The 17297-nt window shown below is 43.0% G+C and overlaps 1 non-coding gene across 1 annotated transcript; it reads right to left on the reverse strand.

Moving 5' to 3' along the window:
- Positions 1-5273: 5273 nt before the first annotated feature.
- On the reverse strand, positions 5274-5380 carry LOC114036977. The gene has a single exon (XR_003568390.1). It is a non-coding gene; the product is annotated as a U6 spliceosomal RNA (small nuclear RNA).
- Between the last annotated feature and the right edge of the window lie 11917 nt (positions 5381-17297).

The raw sequence follows: 17297 nt of genomic DNA on the forward strand, positions 1-17297 counted from the left end.
AGTAAGTGGCTGACTCCAAATCCAGTACTCTATCCATGACACCAACAAATCATCCCTAATTTCCCTTGAAATACTAATGTTCTAAAATTCTCCATTTTGAATTTTCTTTCCCCATGTTAGTGCCCTATCATTAAAAACATTCTTCTTTTAAAGTCTAAGGCTTCTGTGAAATATATTACATTTCTAAAACATCCCCTTTCAGGAGGGGACATAGGGAGGGAGGGAAAGAAAAGATGAAAGTGGCAAAGTGTCTGTTTCTCATCTTATGCTTCTGGGTGTGGAGGGAGACAAAAACCAGACTTTCTGTAAGAAGAAAACCTAAACCTCTGATGTTTCTTCGTTTCCATTGGTGGTTTTGTTTCTTAATTACACATCCAAATTAAGCTGGGGCAGAAAGCCCTTTCTATCTTGTATTTGGTCAACTGTGCCACCATATTATTAATATTCGCAACACAGAGACTTTTTCATACTATAATGAAACTTTCATGGAGTTGTGGTTTTATCAGTGTGTGTGTACTCTCCACCAGTGCAGATTAGGATCCCTTTGAGCCTTCTCGTCCCGTGTGATCCTTCTTGAGGTCCTCGCAGAAAACCAACATATTGGCGGCTTTCCTCTGGTTCTTCTATTATTATATGCATACCAGCACAACCATGCTGTGCTCATCCACCCTAAGGCCAACTCAGTTTGGTGAATCCCTTCCTAGAACGTCCTTAGAATGAGGAGGCCCAGTCATAATGCTCACTCTTCTTTCCTAGCTCCCCATCCAGCATACTCCATGACTCCCTCTAATACCAGATGTCTGCCCCATCCCTGGACAGCTCCCCTTTCTGTCTCCCCCTCTTAGAATGTGAATTTCTTGAGAGCATGGAGGAGGGACTATTGTTTTCTTGCTTTTGTATCTCCGGTGTTGAGCACAGTGCCTAGAACAATGGTTACCTGGTCGTGTTTGGGGAGGAATACTACTTCCTCCAGACTCTCCCTTTCTTGCTATCACTGCCACCTAGAGAGGTAAGAGTACTTTGTACAAAATGAGCACAAGGTAAGAGTACTCCAAAGTTCATTCAATACACATTTGTCAGCAATCCATTTTCTGGTGGCTCTTATCTATCAAGGATGGTCCCATGCCTTTCTCAATGAGTTCAATGCTCACAGTCTTTCACTACACCCTCACTTCTTCCCTCATCCTAGATTACTTCAGCATATACTCAGTGTTCCCTCAAATAGTATAAGTTTCCATTTCCTTAATGTATTCAATTCCATTCCACTACACATAAGGACTGTCACACCCTTGATCCTATCATTACCCACAAGTGTTCCACTTCCATGTTAAAGAACTCTGGCTATCCTTTATCTCATTATAATCTTTTATCTTTCATCTCCCCTAGTGCCTCCTTCTCCTTCTCCCTGTCCCTCTCCTTCTCCTCTCTGGGGTTTACTGGCTAGATTTCTTTCTCAAAGACCAAGGCTTAGTGGATAGAGTACTAGCCCTGGAGTCAGGAGGACCTGAGTTCAAATCTGCCCTCAGACACTTGACACTTACTAGCTCTGTGACCCTGGGTAAGTCACTTAACCCCACTGCCTAGCCAAAAAAAAAAAAAAAGACCAAGTTTTAAACCCAATTTACTCTGGAGCTCATAGATTGGACAACAAGAGGTCCCTGCCCAAGTACCATTTCATGGTTCTTTTTTGGGCCCTCTTGGCTCAGAGTGAACGTAAGTAGTAACTGTTTCTCTTTTGGCCAGCAACCCTGAGGGTCTTCTGCTTCCAGATTGATTTTTTTTTTAATTAAAGGAACCACCCCTAGACTCACTTCTTAAAGAGGCCTATTCACAAATGGGCATTACCTCACTCAAAGTGAGAACCTGAAAAGACCTTAGCTTAAAAGGGCCAGAGTTTCCCATTGCATCATAGGCCATCTCCAGTCATCCTGATGAGTATCTGGCCACTGGACCCAGATGACTCTGAAGGAGAATGTGAAGCTGGTGACCTTGCACAGCCCTCCCTCACTCAAATCAAAGTCAATTGCAAGTCACATCATCACCTCCCTGATGTCATGGTCCTCTTCAAGAACAAAAGACAAACAAAGGATATGGACAGGCAGTTCTCCGATGAAGAAATTAAAGCCATCTATAGTCATAGGGAAAAATGCTCTAAATCACTATTGATTAGAGAAATGCAAATCAAAACAACTCTGAGGTATCACATCACTCCTATCAGATTGGCCAACATGACAAAACAGGAAAATAATAAATGTTGGAGAAGATGTGGGACAATTGGAACACTAGTGCATTGTTGGTGGAGTTGTGAAATGATCCAACCATTTTGGAGAGCAATTTGGAACTATGCCCAAAGGGCTATCAAAATGTGCATACCTTTTGACCCAGCAATAGCACTTCTAGGGCTCTATCCCAAAGAGATCATACAAAAGAGAAAAGGACCCACATGTACAAAAATATTCATAGCAGCTCTTTTTGCGGTGGCAAAGAATTGGAAATTGAGAGGATGCCCATCAATTGAGGAATGGCTAAGTAAGTTGTGGTATATGAATGTGATGGAATACTATTGTGCTATAAGAAATGATGAACAGGCCGACTTCAGAAAAACCTGGAAAGACTTGTATGGTCTGATGCTGAGTGAAGTGAGCAGAACCAAGAGAACGTTTTACACAGTAACAGCCACGTTGTGCGATGACTAATATTGATAAACTTAACCCTTCCCAGCAATACAAGGATCTGAGACATCTCCAAAGGCCTCATGATGGAAAATGCTGTCCACATCCAAAGAAAGAACTATGGAGTTTGAATTACTATTTTTTTCTCTTCTGTTGAGCTTTGTTTCCTCTTTCTGGTGGTTCCTCCTATTGGTTCTAATTTTTACAACATCACTAATGTGAAAATATGTTTAATAGGAATATATATGTATAGCCTACATCAGATTATGCACCGTCTTGGGGAGGGAGGGAGGGGGAGAAAAATCTTAAACTCAAAAGCAGATGGAAGTGATTGTTGATAAATCAAAATCAATTAATAAAACATTTTTTAAAATAGAAAAAAAAATAAAGGGCAAACACAATAACAACAGCGACAACTCTACAACCTGTCCTTTGCCCTCATCGTTCCCTCCATTCTCTTTGCTCCTCAGTGCTATCCCAGGTCATCCCTTTCCCTGCTCTGGCCACACTCCTTTCCCTTTTCAATTTTGACTTCTTGGCGAACCAGTTCAACTCTACATTATCCCCTGCTCTTGAATTCTTTGCTCCTTTGTCCCATAATCAATCACACTTTGTTAAAATCCAACCTTGGATTACTCTCACCATCCACTTCCTTTGCTCCTATTCATGTGCCGCTGGAACTGGAGGAAATCTTGAAACCATGCTGTGTCCACTACAAATTTATTAAAGCTAATCTCCCCCAATTGCCTCAAAAATAAATAAATAAACAAAATAAAGCTAATTTCAACTATGCCCTCATTACCACCAGGGAAATACTCTCTTACTGCCCGATTGATTCCCTAACCTATTCACCACAATAGTTGTTCCAAAGTCTTCTGTCTTCAAGCCTTCGCTATCACTCTTTCCCTCCGCCTTCTCTGCTAAGGACTTCACCTCTTATTTCACTGAGACATATTGAGGCTATTTGCCAAAGGCTCCCTCTTTACCCTTCCTCCTCCTGTACCTCTGACATCATCCCACCCCCTATCGCCCTCATTCTAGTCTGTAATGATGAGGTAGCCCTTCTGCTTGCCAAGGCCAACACCTTGATCTAATTCCTCCCCGTGTTCCAGTAGATTATCTCATCTCTTCCTGTCTTCTCCAGCAGATTGTGCCCCCACCATAAAACCGTGCTCTCTTCCTTCTCTGCTGCCCACAAACACACCCTTGTTTCCCCCATTCTTTTTAAAAACAAATTTGTATCGATACATTTGCTCTTATATTGTCAAAATTTTCCCCAGTACCCTCCAACCTTACTCCCACCCCCTGAGCTGTCTAATATATCAAATAATATTTTAAGGGGACAAAAAGGAAGAAAAATGAAGAGAAAGGAATAAGCAAAACTGATCAATGCATCAAAAAAGTCTCAAAAGTATGCAACATTCCCCATCTGTGGACCTCTCACTTCTGCAAAGGAGTGGGGGTGGGGGTGGGGGAGATGCCTTCCCTCAGCTCTTCTTTGGGGCTCAGCTGGCTCTTTGTCAATTTGCACCATTCAGTTTGGATTGCCTGGTGGTGGTGCTTCTTTCGATTTCCATTGTTGGAGTCGTTGTGCATATTGTTTTCTTGGCTCTGCTTCATCCACCATTAGTACACGCTAGTCTTTTCATGCTTCTCCATATTCATCACATCTGTCAGCACAGTAACATTCCATTACATTCATGTACTACTGTTAAACCATTCCCTAATCGATGCGCAGCTACTTCGTTTTCAGTTCTTTGCTACTACCAAAGTGCTACTATAAATATTTTCAGGAATGTGGGCACTTCTTTTTTTCTTTCCTTTTAATATTTTATTTCTTCCTACTTACATGGAAAAACAATTTTTTACATTTTTAAAAAATTTGGAGTTCCAAATTCTCTCCCTCCCTCCCTCTTCTCCCCCCTTAATGAAATTTGACATAGATTATACATGCACAATCATGCAAAACATATTTCCATATTAGTCATGTTGCGAAAGAAAACACAGACCTCCAAAAAGTCACACACACACAAAAAGAAAAAAAAACCAGTATGCTTTGATCTGCATTGAGACCCCATCAGTTCTTTCTCTGCAGGTGTGCAGCATTTTTCATCATAAGTCCTTCAGAATTGTCTTGAATCATTGCATTTCTGAAAATAGCGAAGTCATTCACAGTTGATCATTGTATAATATTGCTGTTACCGTGTACAACATTCTCCTAGTTCTGCTTACTTCACTTTGTATCAGTTCATGTACATCTTTCCAGGTTCTTCTGAAAACATCTTACTCAGCATTTCTTATAGCATAGTAGTATTCCATTACAATCATATACCACAAATTGTTCAGCCATTCCCCAATTAATTGATGGGCATCTCCTCAATTTCCAACTCTTTGCCACTACAAAAAGAGCTGCTTATAAACATTTTTGTACAAATAGGTCTTTTTCCCTTTTCTAATTTTTTATCTTTTTGGGATACAGATTTAGTAGTAGTATTGCTGGGACAAAGTATATGCACAGTTTGATTGCTCTTTGTGCATAGTTCCAAATTGCTCTTAACCATTCAGAATGGTTGGATCAGTTCACAACTCCACCAACAGTGCAGAAATATGGAACACTGCATAAATCTACATGTCATCCTTGTGCAGGGGCCATGCTAATCTTCTCTGTATCATTCCAATCTTAGTATATGTGCTGACAAGGCAAGCACAGATACTTTCTTCTTATCAGTCACCTTGGGCTATATGCCTAGTAATGATATCTCTGGGTTGAAGGGTATGGATATTTAATCATTTTATTTGCACAATTCTAAATAACTTTCCAAAATGGTTGCATTGGTTCACGCTTCACCAACAATGTACCTGGAGTGCCTATCTTCCCACAACCCTCCAACATTGACTATTCCTATCTTTTGTCATCACCAGTTTGATGGATTTGAAGTGAAATCTCTGAGTTGTTTTGATTTGCATTTCTCTTATTATTAGTGATTTGGAGCATTCTTTCATAAGTTTCTAACACTTTTACAAGTCTTTTGAGATGTATTTGTTCATATCCTTTGATCTCTTATCTTCTGGGGAATGACTTTTGGTTTCAGATACATACATGAACGCATATAAACATATACACACACATAATATGCACACACACTTATATAGCATGTACGTGTATAGCAGTTGTCTATATATCTTACATACAAAACCCGTATCGGAGAAACCTGACGCAAAGATATTTTCCCTATTCCACTTCACCAGATCCTAACATGCCCACTCTCTTCACCTTCTCCTCCTCTCCTCTCAATCTCTTTTAAATCCTCTTGGATCTGGCTTCCAAACTTATCATTTAACCAAAGCTGCTCTCTCCAGTGTTACCGATGACTTCTTTTCAAGCCTCATCCCTCTTGACCTCCCTGAAGCATCACTTTCTCTTCATTCATGGATACTGTCTCCTCCTTGGGTTTTCCTGGTTAGCTTTCTTCTTGGTTCTCCTCTTACTTGTCTCTTCAGTGACTTCTACTGCATTTTCTGTAACTGTAGGTGTCCAAGGCTCTGTCCTGTACCCTCTTCTGTGTTCTCTCTCTATTATCTTCCTTGTGACCTCATCAATTTCCATGGAATCATCTCTATGCTCACCATCCCAGATTATTCATCCAGCCTGAGTCTCTCTTCAGACCTCCAGACACATATCCCCAGATGCCTATTGGACATTTCACAGCAAATGTCCCTCAGGCATCTTAATCTTAACATGCCCCAGAGAGAATTCATTCTCTTCACTCCTCCCTAATCGCCCCCTCACCCCAACCTCCCTCTTATTGTTGAGGGCATTACCGTCCTTCCAGTTATCCAGGATCCAAACCTTGGTGTCATCCTCTACTCTTTCCTTTCATTCACCCCACATGCTCAGTCAAGTCTTGTCATTTCTTTCTCAACACCATCTCTCCCACTTGATCTCTTTTTTCTGCTCACATAGCCAGTATGCCAGTCCAGGCCCTTGCCTGCACTATTCCAAAAGTCTTCTCATTGATCTCCCTGCCTCAAGTCTCTCTCCAGTGTAACCCACCCTCTACCAAAGTGATTTTCCTGAAGTGTAGATGTGACTATATCACCCTCTTACTCAATAAATTACAGTGGCTCCCTATTACCCCCAGGATCAGAGCAAGTCTTTTTTTTTTTTCCTAGCATTCAGCCCTCTTTACAATCTGGCCACTTCCTACCTTTCAGTCTCCTTACATTCTACTCCCCTCTTTCCACTCTGTGATCCAGCCGTACTGGCCCATTTGCTGATCCTTTCGCACAAGATCTCTCCTCTTTGCTTTTGCATCAGCTGTTCCCCACGCTTGTTAGCTTCTTCCTCCCAACCTTCAATTCTTAGAATTTCATCTTCTTTTAAGACTCTGATACACCCTCCAGGAGGCCTTTCCCGGTCCCCCAGCTGCGAGTGCCATCTCCTGTAAGGTTACTTTGTATCTGCCCCATATATCTCGAATGGTCTGATTTATATGTGGTGCCCCCACACCCGTCCCCTTCCCTTTATAACATAAACTCCAAGAAGGCAGGGACTGATTTTTGCTCCGAGTTCTGGGTTCAGTCTTGGTGGGTATCTCTTAGCAAATTACTCATCAACTCTTGCCCCCATCCAGTGTTTCTCTTGGGAGCACCAAAATTTCTTTCTAGTTCAGATCTGTTCATACCTGGCTCAACAATCTCAACCTTGTTAACTAGGAATCAGCCTTAACAAGGAATGAATGAACCTCATCAAAGAAGGCCCTTGTCAACCTCTCAGGGCAATTGCCCTTTTAACACCAATGGTTTCCTGGTAATGCTAAATGGTGGGGAACCATCCAAGTCCACAATCTGGGAAGAAGCGATGGTTCCTGTGATCCAAAGGACAACAGACAGATACATGGGGACTTTCATTCTATTGCCTCTCATTTCTGTCAATGAAGTATGCAGAAGATGTGACAAAATGGTATCAAGCTGGAAACGTGTGATTAGAAACAGAGAAGGGAAGGAGTCACGTACAAAGAACAAGGTCTGACCAAAGACCTAGAAGCTTCCAGCATGTTTGATCATCAACTGATCACCAAGCATTTATTAAGCACTTACTATGTGCCAGGCACTGTGTTAAGTGCTGAGAAGGATAGGGACTGGGTCTGTGATTTCATTGTATAGGGACTCCCAGGAGAGGGAACCCCTCCATCAGTGCAGGTTGATAACTTCTCTGTTATTTATAATCCTAGAAAGCTGCCTAGAACACCCAAGAGCCTTAGGGACTTGTTCAGGGTCTGACAACCAGGCAGTATGGGTTGGAGACAGGACCTGAGCCCAGGTCTGTGCTGGCTTGGAGGGCAGATCCCTATCCACAATGCCACACTGCCTCTCAGAAGGGAAAACAGTCCCTGCTTTCAAGAAGCTTAAATTCAAATATTGAAAAACCACTTGTATGCAGTGCAATGTACTGTTGCCCAATATGTATGTGTGTGTCCACACATACATACACACATATGCAAATCAGGAAAAACACCGTGTGTGTGTGTGTGTGTGTGTGTGTGTGTGTGTGTATGTGTGTGTGTAGAGTGAGGCTATATGTAATATATATTGTGTATATATATAGGTGGTTTTCCATATTCATATACATACATATATATTCTACTGGGGAAAACAATTTATATGTATACATATAAATATGTATAATATATTTAATAAAAATATATAATATATTATATATTTAATAAAAATATATAATATATTATATATTGTATACATACAAATTATTTCATATGTTCATAGATATTCAAGTAGTAAAAAGCAACTTGTGTATATATACAATATATTACATATTTGTAAGTGGTTTCATACATATTCAATTAGGGGAATAACATATATACTATATTACATATATTATAGATGAAAATTTTCATATATTAATATATATTCAAATAGGGGGAATAACTTACATATACTATTAAATGTTACATATACTATTAAATGTTACATATATTAGATATGCAAATTTTTTCATACATATTCAAATAAGGAAAATAAATTTTATATTTATATGTACTCTATATAATACATAACAAACAATAGATATTGTATATTATAGTTTCATATATTCAAATGGGGAAAATTTGTATATGTAATACATAACATACAATCTGCTATATATACTATATATATAGCTTCCATTTGAACATCTATGAATGTATGTGTATATATATATTTTTTCAAACACACATATACTATATATGTATACATATATATACACACACCCCTAATCTTGCTATATCAGCACATGTAAGATTCATACAGAGTAGATTCAAGGTAGCCTGAGAGGGGAAGTGTCAGGATTCATGGGAAAATATAGTCACACAGGTTGAGGTATGGTAGGCTTAGGAGCACCACTAGAGGACATAGCTAAGTCAGTGAAATGTTTCCATTAAAGCAAAATAATCATGAGAACAATACTAGAAATAACAGAACATGATTTTTTAAAATAAGTACCCAGTGACCACATCATTTGTCTCCAGCACGGGAATCAGGCTATAACTAGTACGGTTATGAAATACTTTATCTGCAATCTCACTGTTCACACAAGGGAAATGCCTACAGTATTTCCTACCCTCTCAATGCAGTAAGTCAGCCCACAAAACCGCGAGGATATAAACCTATGGGTTAGCAATAATATCATTTAATCCTGGCATCTTCTCCAGAAAACGAGCCCGCCCCGCGTGGTTTGCCTGCCCTCAGTGTGGGCTGGGACAATGGAGAAGGAGGCTGTCTCTTGTCTCTGAGAGGACAAGCACAGTAGGTAGGCTGTAGCCGGCTTAGGAGCATGGATTGTGCATCAGAAGCGGCCTGAGGGTGTCTGAGACAAAGCTTGACCAGGGGGCCAGTGCAGTCTCCATCATCGGCAGCATCAGGGAGGCAGGCTGGGTAATGGAACTCAGGTGACCCTCGAGGTCTGCTGAGTGTGCAAACGAAGGCACGAAGGAAATGAAAACAAAGACTGATAGGTTTTTAATAGACACTGAGCATTGAGCAGGGATGATGAAAGCATCTTGGCACAGCGGGGAGGAAGCTGGCTTTGGAATCGAGGACAACTCTGCCATTGACCACCAGCTTGAGCTTGGACAAGTCACCCCGCTCTGGCCCTGCGATGCTGCCTCAGGGGCCTCAGGACAGGACGGCTTGGCCAGAGAGGGATGGGAGAAGCGCAGGAGGAACTTGCTGCAGGCAGTTAGGAGATGCACCAGAGTCAGGAAGGTCTGAGTGTGAATTCTGCCTCACACACTGGTTTTATGACCCTGGACCAGAAGCTTGGACAGGCCTATCTCAGACTCAGTTTCCCCCTTTGTAAAATAAGAATAAGAGCCCCTGATTCATAGGGTTGTTGTGTTAAACACGTAAAGTGCTTTGTATAACATAAATATATTTATATAGCCTGTCTGTAATACAAGTATATTTATATTGTAGAGGTGTATATTAACACATGTATACATTCATTAAACGTATTTAGTAGTGAATACACATTTATTAACTGCCTACTTATCACAGGAGCTGTGCTGAGCTCTAAGAATATGTATACAAAAGATACAGTCCCTGTCCTCAGAAAGCTCTCTCCTTCTCTTTCTGTTTCTGTCTCTTTTTGTCTCCTTGACACTCTCTCTCTCTCTCTCTATATATATATATATTTATAGAGATAGATAGATAGATGTCTGTCTTTGTCTCTGTCTCTGTCTCACTTTCTCTTTATCTCTGTCTCTCTATGCCTACACACATACACAAATCCATAAATGCCTATATATGTGTAACATATGTGATACAGCTAGATAATAGAGATGTTACAACATATATATCTTTATCATATATAGAATGCGCTATATTTAAAGGATGGCTATTATTCTAGGCTTCTTCATATTTCCCTGATTTGGGATTTCATCATTGTGCCCGCATCCCGTACCACACCTCTACCACGGAGCAAACGGCCTTTGGGAGTTGCTGTGGCCCAAAGATTCGTCAGTCTGAATCCAACGTGGTCATGGAACAATCCACTTTTAGCTCGGCTGGCTCTGGATGATGGCCTTGAAGCCTTTCTAGTTTGAGCTTGGGATGTGCTTGTGATCTGAGCCTCTGAGAGTACAGGCTCATCTCCTTTGAGTCCTGGGGTGCTGGAGTCGTTTGGACCATTTCCCACTATCAGGGACAAGGCCGGACACCCACCCAAAGCACTTTGCATGTCCTCGCTTAGGACCACAGGACTGATCCTGGGGTCACAGCTCCAGGACAGAAGGGACGTCAGGGTCCTCTAGTCCAGGTCTCTCCTTTTACGGTTGAGGAAACTGAGGCTGAGAGAGGATAAGCAACTTGCCAGGATCACACAGACAGCAAGTGACTTTAAATCCTGGGTTCTTACCTGTGTGCATGCTGTTCAAGCCCAGTAGTTGGAAGTGCCTTGAGGACAGACATATTTCATTTTTGTCTTTCTGGTCGCAAAGCCTAGCATGGCGCCTCGCACATAGTCAGTGCTAAATCAATGCTTTTGTATTGAATTAAATTGAATGTCAGAGATGCAACTGGATAACTGCAGCTAGGGGAAGTCTATTTCTGGGTAAGCATTTCAGGCGCTGGGTCTAGTGTGTCCAGGAGGTTAAGTTCACTAACCGAGCTCACCCACTCCCCACCCTGGTTTGGGGGTAGAGGAAGTGGTAGGGATAGGCAGCTCTGGAAGACATGCCATGGCCTTCGCAGCTAGGTGGCACCACAGCTGATAGAGCACTGGGCCTGGAGGCAGGAAGACCTGAGTTTAACTCCAGCCTTAGGCACTGACTAGGTGACCTTGGACAAGTCACTTAATCGCCCGTTGGCCTCAATTTCCCCATTTGTAAAATAGGCATAATAATAACACCTACTTCCCAGAATTATTGTGAGGATCAAATGAGATATTTGTAAAGTGCTATGTAAATACTAGCTATTCTTTTTGCTATTATGAATTATATTATTATTCTTGAAAAAGGACAGTAAATCAGAATTTGAAACTAAAAAGTGGGGCATTGTCCTATTCTTCTGATTTGGCTTCCACAGGACCAAGAGAAGCCAAGAAATGTCTGTTAGTCTATCACGACGTAAAGACAAAACCTCTGTCTCCAGTCTGTCTGGCTTTGTTGCTTATTGATAAAATATAATTAAACTTGTAAACCAAAAAAAGAGAACTCTGTGAGGGTGGAGATTAAGAGCGAGGGATGCAGAACAATTGGGTTCATGGATAAAAAGGGTACTTACAAAATACAGTCTGTCTCTCCCAAAGTGGGAGGTCTGACGTTAGCCATGATATACACATTCTTTTCCAAATACATCATGGAGTCCACTTCAAATGGCAAATTCCTGACTCCAGCACAGAAATAGAGAGTCACATTCGTTTCTGTCACCAGTTCAGTTGTCCCCTGGCAGATGTCCTTGGGAAAGCTGCCAGATTCACAACCACGGCTTCCGAAGTCACAGAATTACAGCCTGTGGTCATGGAAACAGGCCTGAGATGGATGGATGCATAGATGAACGAAAGAATGAATGAAAGAAGAAAGCATTTTGGAAGTGATTAATATATACTTCCCTCCCAGGCTGATTTTTTTTTTTTGACTAGGTAAAGAGGCTATTCTCTGCCTCATTTCCTACCTAGCCTTAATCACTGAATGGGCATTGCCTCAGTGGAACTGAGACCTGTTAAAGACCTTAGCTTAAAAGGGGCTAGGTCTCCCACTGCATCCAGGGCCATTTCCAGTCCTGAGGAGAGAATGAGGCTGGTGACTTTGCACAGCCCTGACTCACTTAAATCCAATTCATTTGCAAGTCATGACACCTCCTTTCCAATGTCATGGTCCTCTTCAAGAATGAAGGACAAATGACACCATCATCAACAACAGCTACAACTATATGCTGGGCACTCTGCTATGTTTGGGGGATAGCCTACCCTCAAGGAACTTACATTCTAATGGGAAGACAACGCTTATTATGGGAAGCCGGTAGTGTTGGGGAGGAGGAAGGGAAGGGTGCGTGTACTGTGACAAGACTTGGGAGATAGCCCTGACGTGGTGTAGTGGGCGTGGGTCAGGAGTATGCTGGTAAATGTTTAACAACTGGCTCTCTGGGGGGTTGGGGGGAGAATGGAAGTTTGACACACTTCTAAGTTTAATCTGCATTGGAAAGACTTTCTTAAGCGATAAAAGCGATAAAAATAAATCAAGCCCTGATGTGTCACTTGTCATATATACGTACCCACACTGAAAATTTAACAATTGGTTCTGCTGAGCCTGTGGGAGCCGGCTCTAACTCACTCCGGGTGAGACAGAGCACTTTCAGAGCCCAGGGTCCCAGTCCTGGCAGGAACACAAGCAGACAGGCAGAAGGAGTCCGCCGCCGATTCCCAGGGTCTGGGGAAGTCACTCAGTGTCTCTGGGCCTCAGTTCCCACCCGCCCCTCTGTGCCTCACTCCTCGCCATCTTTCTCCTTTCTCCTTCCCCTGACACCTGACTCCTCCATCCCCCTCTATTCTACCAGGGCATCATCCTTGCTTCGCCTCATTTTCTTCCCTTCCCAGCCTCCATTTGGTTGTTAACCACTTTAGCCATACATTGTCCTCTATGTCTGAATCCTTTGCCGTCACTGCTGATGTCTCGACAAACAGACCCCATCCCTGGGCGACCCCCACCACCTTGCTCTGCTCCTAAGCACGGACTGCTGAATCGAGTTATTAGAAGTCACTTAGGATGATGTATTTTATATATTTTTGTTAAACTAGGCCCTCACTCTGCACAGAAATCCTTTCACTTTCTAAGAGCATCCCTATCACCCTTCACACATCCTCTCTTCTCTGTTCAAACCTCGTCCTGCGCTTCCCCACCCCTCTCTCTCCGCAGAGAACCTAGCCTGCATTCTTGGGACAGCACAGCCACATGGGGTGAGGTCCCCCCTCTCCCTTACTCCACACCACAGGATCGTTGTCTGTGTCTGTCTCCTTTGTTTCAGGAGGAAGAGGTGGGCCCTTCTCATTTCCCAGGCCAGCTCTGCCTTCCTCTTCCGTCTCCCCATTCCTCCTTCCCTCATTATCATCTCTTCCTTATTTCCCAACTTCAGTCTCTCTCTATCCACTCAATTCTTCTTCGCTGCCTAAAACACGCCTGGATGCCCCTCGTTCTTTAAAAATAAGACAAGAAGCTTGTACTTGACCAGCTCTGCCTCTGGCCTCCTATGTGACCTCGGACGAGCCATGACCCATCGCTTGGCCTTAGCTTTCTTATCTGAAAAGTGAGCAAGGTTGGGTTCCTTTCCTCTCTAAAGCGAGGATACAGGTATCATCCTCTTGCCCCCCTTTCATTTGTAAGCTCCTAGAAATAGTCGGGTTTTGTAGTCCAAATAACTGCTGGTTCACGTTTGCTTATAAAACTGCTGGACCAGGCTTGGCCTTGTTGGTAGCAATCATCTCCAGAGCTCTGGGGTACTTGTTGGAGACTCCCTCCACTACAGAAAACATGGAGGATGAGACTTAGGACGTTCAGACTTCTCAAACTTCCAAGGTTACCTCCAAGCCTGGCGATATCCCTCTTGGGCTAGTATTTGCCTTAAAGGAAAGGACAAACAGAAAAGATGCAGCCTCAGTCTAGGCCTGGCTCGCTAAGGCGGGATATGTGCTCTATACAGCACGTGATCACAGCCATATGGAGGCTGGGACGTGTGACAAGGCAAGTGTCCCTTCTCCTGACCCCCTCTTAGGAAGCTATGTGAAAGAATTCTGCCACAGTTCGCTGCTGGAAAGGGAGAGAAGCCTGAGGTGGGAGGGCAATCTCTTTTAAATGTCTACTTGGTTACTGTATCAGGTCTTCTGGCTTTGTGGCCAATAAGGGGACTTCACAGTTCAAAAGATGAGGTAGCAGGTAGATAGAGCCCTGGACTTGGAGTAAAGCAAAACAAAACAAAACAAAAACTGAGTTCAAATCCAATCTCAGGTTTTTGCTACCTGTGTGACTTTGAACAAGTGACTTAACTTCTGTCTGCCTCAGTTTCCTCATCTGTAAAATGGCAGCTATAATGGCAACCAATCCATTTATTAAGTGCCAACAAAATGCCAGGGATTATGCTAATGTGGAAAATGGTTGGGGATGTTGCTTCCGCAAGTCACTCAATCAGTGGGTGGATGGTTATGGGACAGCATTGGAGTCAGTTTGCACTGGGAAGGAGTGTGGGAAATGGCTGGTTTTCATTTCCATAGGGGTGCAGTCTGGGGGTTAGGTGGAGGTTGAACAGAGGAGGCCATGGAGTGGAACTGGTGGGTGAATGGACTGGCCAATGAGGGCCGGCTCTGAGGTTGGGTCCCAGGCAGATGGGGTGTGGGCATACCCAAATAAGGGCAAAACCACATAAGGGTCGGGATGGCCGAATTGTGGTGAGTGAGAGATGTAATTAGGGGCAGACACTCACGTGGGGAAATTAGGCATTTGGGACAGGTTTAGTCCCCAGCCAATGGGGAAACAGGGGAAAGAAATTCAAAGGGGAATAGGGAATAAAAAGATGTGTATCCGTTGACACGTGCTCTCACATGCATGCTCTCACCTTCCAAGGTCATTAATAAAGCTTCTTCCTGATTCAACAATGGCTTTGTGGAATTCGTGATATAGATAACACTAAGCACTGAGGACATAATTAATAAAAAGAAAGACAGTCCTTACCCTCAAGAAGCTTATGCTCTAAAGGGTGAGACAATACACAAAAGGATGCGGGGGGGGGGGGGAGGGGGGGGGGGACTGTACTGGGGCAGGGGCATCTTGTTCTGTGGAGATGAAACCAGGCAGGGCAGCAGATACAAAGTGGAGTGTTCTGAGAATCCACTTTCTGCCCTCTATAAAGGGAGGCATTGGGAGGAATTGAGTACTCTGCCCTCCAGCCCTCCAAACAGAAGGGAGAGAAGGCTGACTGAGGAGGCGTCAATCAAGGCTCGCATTAGCAGCATGGGGGTGAGTTTAGGAGGGATGAGCCTCATCTCCTCCTGTGGGGTTACAACTAGGCAGAGCAGTAGGGCAAAGTGGATGGTTTCCATCACACTGGATACAATCCCCTCATCCCTACCTATTGGAATCCTTATCTTAGGTCAAGGCTCAGCTGAGGGGCCACTGCCTCCATGAAGCCACCCTGCTGCTAGTGAGCTCCCCTCTTTAAATTACCTCATATTTACTTCTATTTGTACCTTCCCCCCAACAGAATACAAGCTCCTTGGGGAAGAGGATCATACTGATTTTTGACTTGGACCCTGGCTACCTGGCAGGTGCTTATTGAATTATCTGCATGAAATTGTTGAAGACATTTCAATTTTTCCCTAAATACATATTTGCTGGCACTGTAATGAGAAGAAATGTTTTGTGAATTTTGACATAATTTTCTATCGCTGTGTCAGTTTTATACCATCATTCATTATCCTGAAGAATACAAAGACAATATAATGATATAATGGCGCACGCTAGGGAACGTGGCCCATCGCTGGGAAAGAACAGTTTCACCCCACCTTACCTCCCTTTCCAGTGACAATACTGCTTGGGCATGTGTTGTATCTCCTGCATAAACCTTCTGGCATTCTAAGAGAAAACTGATAGAAATTCCCTTAGCAAATGGAGTTAATACCCCCTGTATGCTGCCCACTAAACACTCCCTTTAGACGACAAAAAATTACCTTCACCTAAAATACACTCCATGCTGTAGGCAAATACATACAACTACTTCCTCCGTGCTCATTCATCTTCTTTTCATTCTTTTATGAGGCACAGGTAATGGACTGTATTATCTATGTTTTAAAAATGTTCCAAACTCTTTAAGAAATGTATTGAGTGGCAGAAGTCCACATTTCACCCCAGACAGGAGCTGAGAAAGTGCACCTCCTTCCTTTCCTTGGAGAAGTGGAGGACTATGGGTGGGGAATGGTGTATACAAGGTCAGGCATTGTCAGTTGCTTTTGCTTTTTGTTTTTGTTATTGCAAGGGACGAATGGTATATATCTGGAAATGACTGGAATACAAAAACAAAAGGCATTACAAAAAAAAAACTCTTTAAAAATCCGTATTGCCACCACATATAGCATGAACCCTGCTTCATACTTCACCAAAGAAACGGAGAGCATTTGAGGCAAAGTCCCCCTCCTCTCGGGTGGTGAGGTGGCGCAGTGGATAGAGCGAGAAGGAAATGGCAAACCACTGTAGCATCTGCGAACAAAGTATGAGGCCGCAGAGAGTCGGACACCGCTGAACAACAACCCCCTCCTCTCCCTCTCCTCACCTCAAGGCTTCAAAGTCCAGACCGGTCTGCTTCCTTTCCCCATAAATAACATTGCATTTCTTCTCTCCACACTTTTGCATCTCGCGGGGCCACAATTCATTTCCTCTTTGCATCTCAGAACCCTTAGTTTCTCTCAAAGTTCAGTTCAAGCACCACCTGAGACCCTTCCTGACACCCCCGCCCCTCCCCTCTGCTGGAGCTCCTCACTTCCTCCATTACCTTTCTATGTATTTACTTTACATAGACTTTGTATAGACTTATATGTGTACTTGTGTGCACGTTCTTTATATATATTCTTTACAGAATGTAACAGCAATT

This window comes from Vombatus ursinus, unplaced genomic scaffold (assembly GCF_900497805.2).
Source record: "Vombatus ursinus unplaced genomic scaffold, bare-nosed wombat genome assembly UNPS02010193.1, whole genome shotgun sequence".
Taxonomy (NCBI): domain Eukaryota; kingdom Metazoa; phylum Chordata; class Mammalia; order Diprotodontia; family Vombatidae; genus Vombatus; species Vombatus ursinus.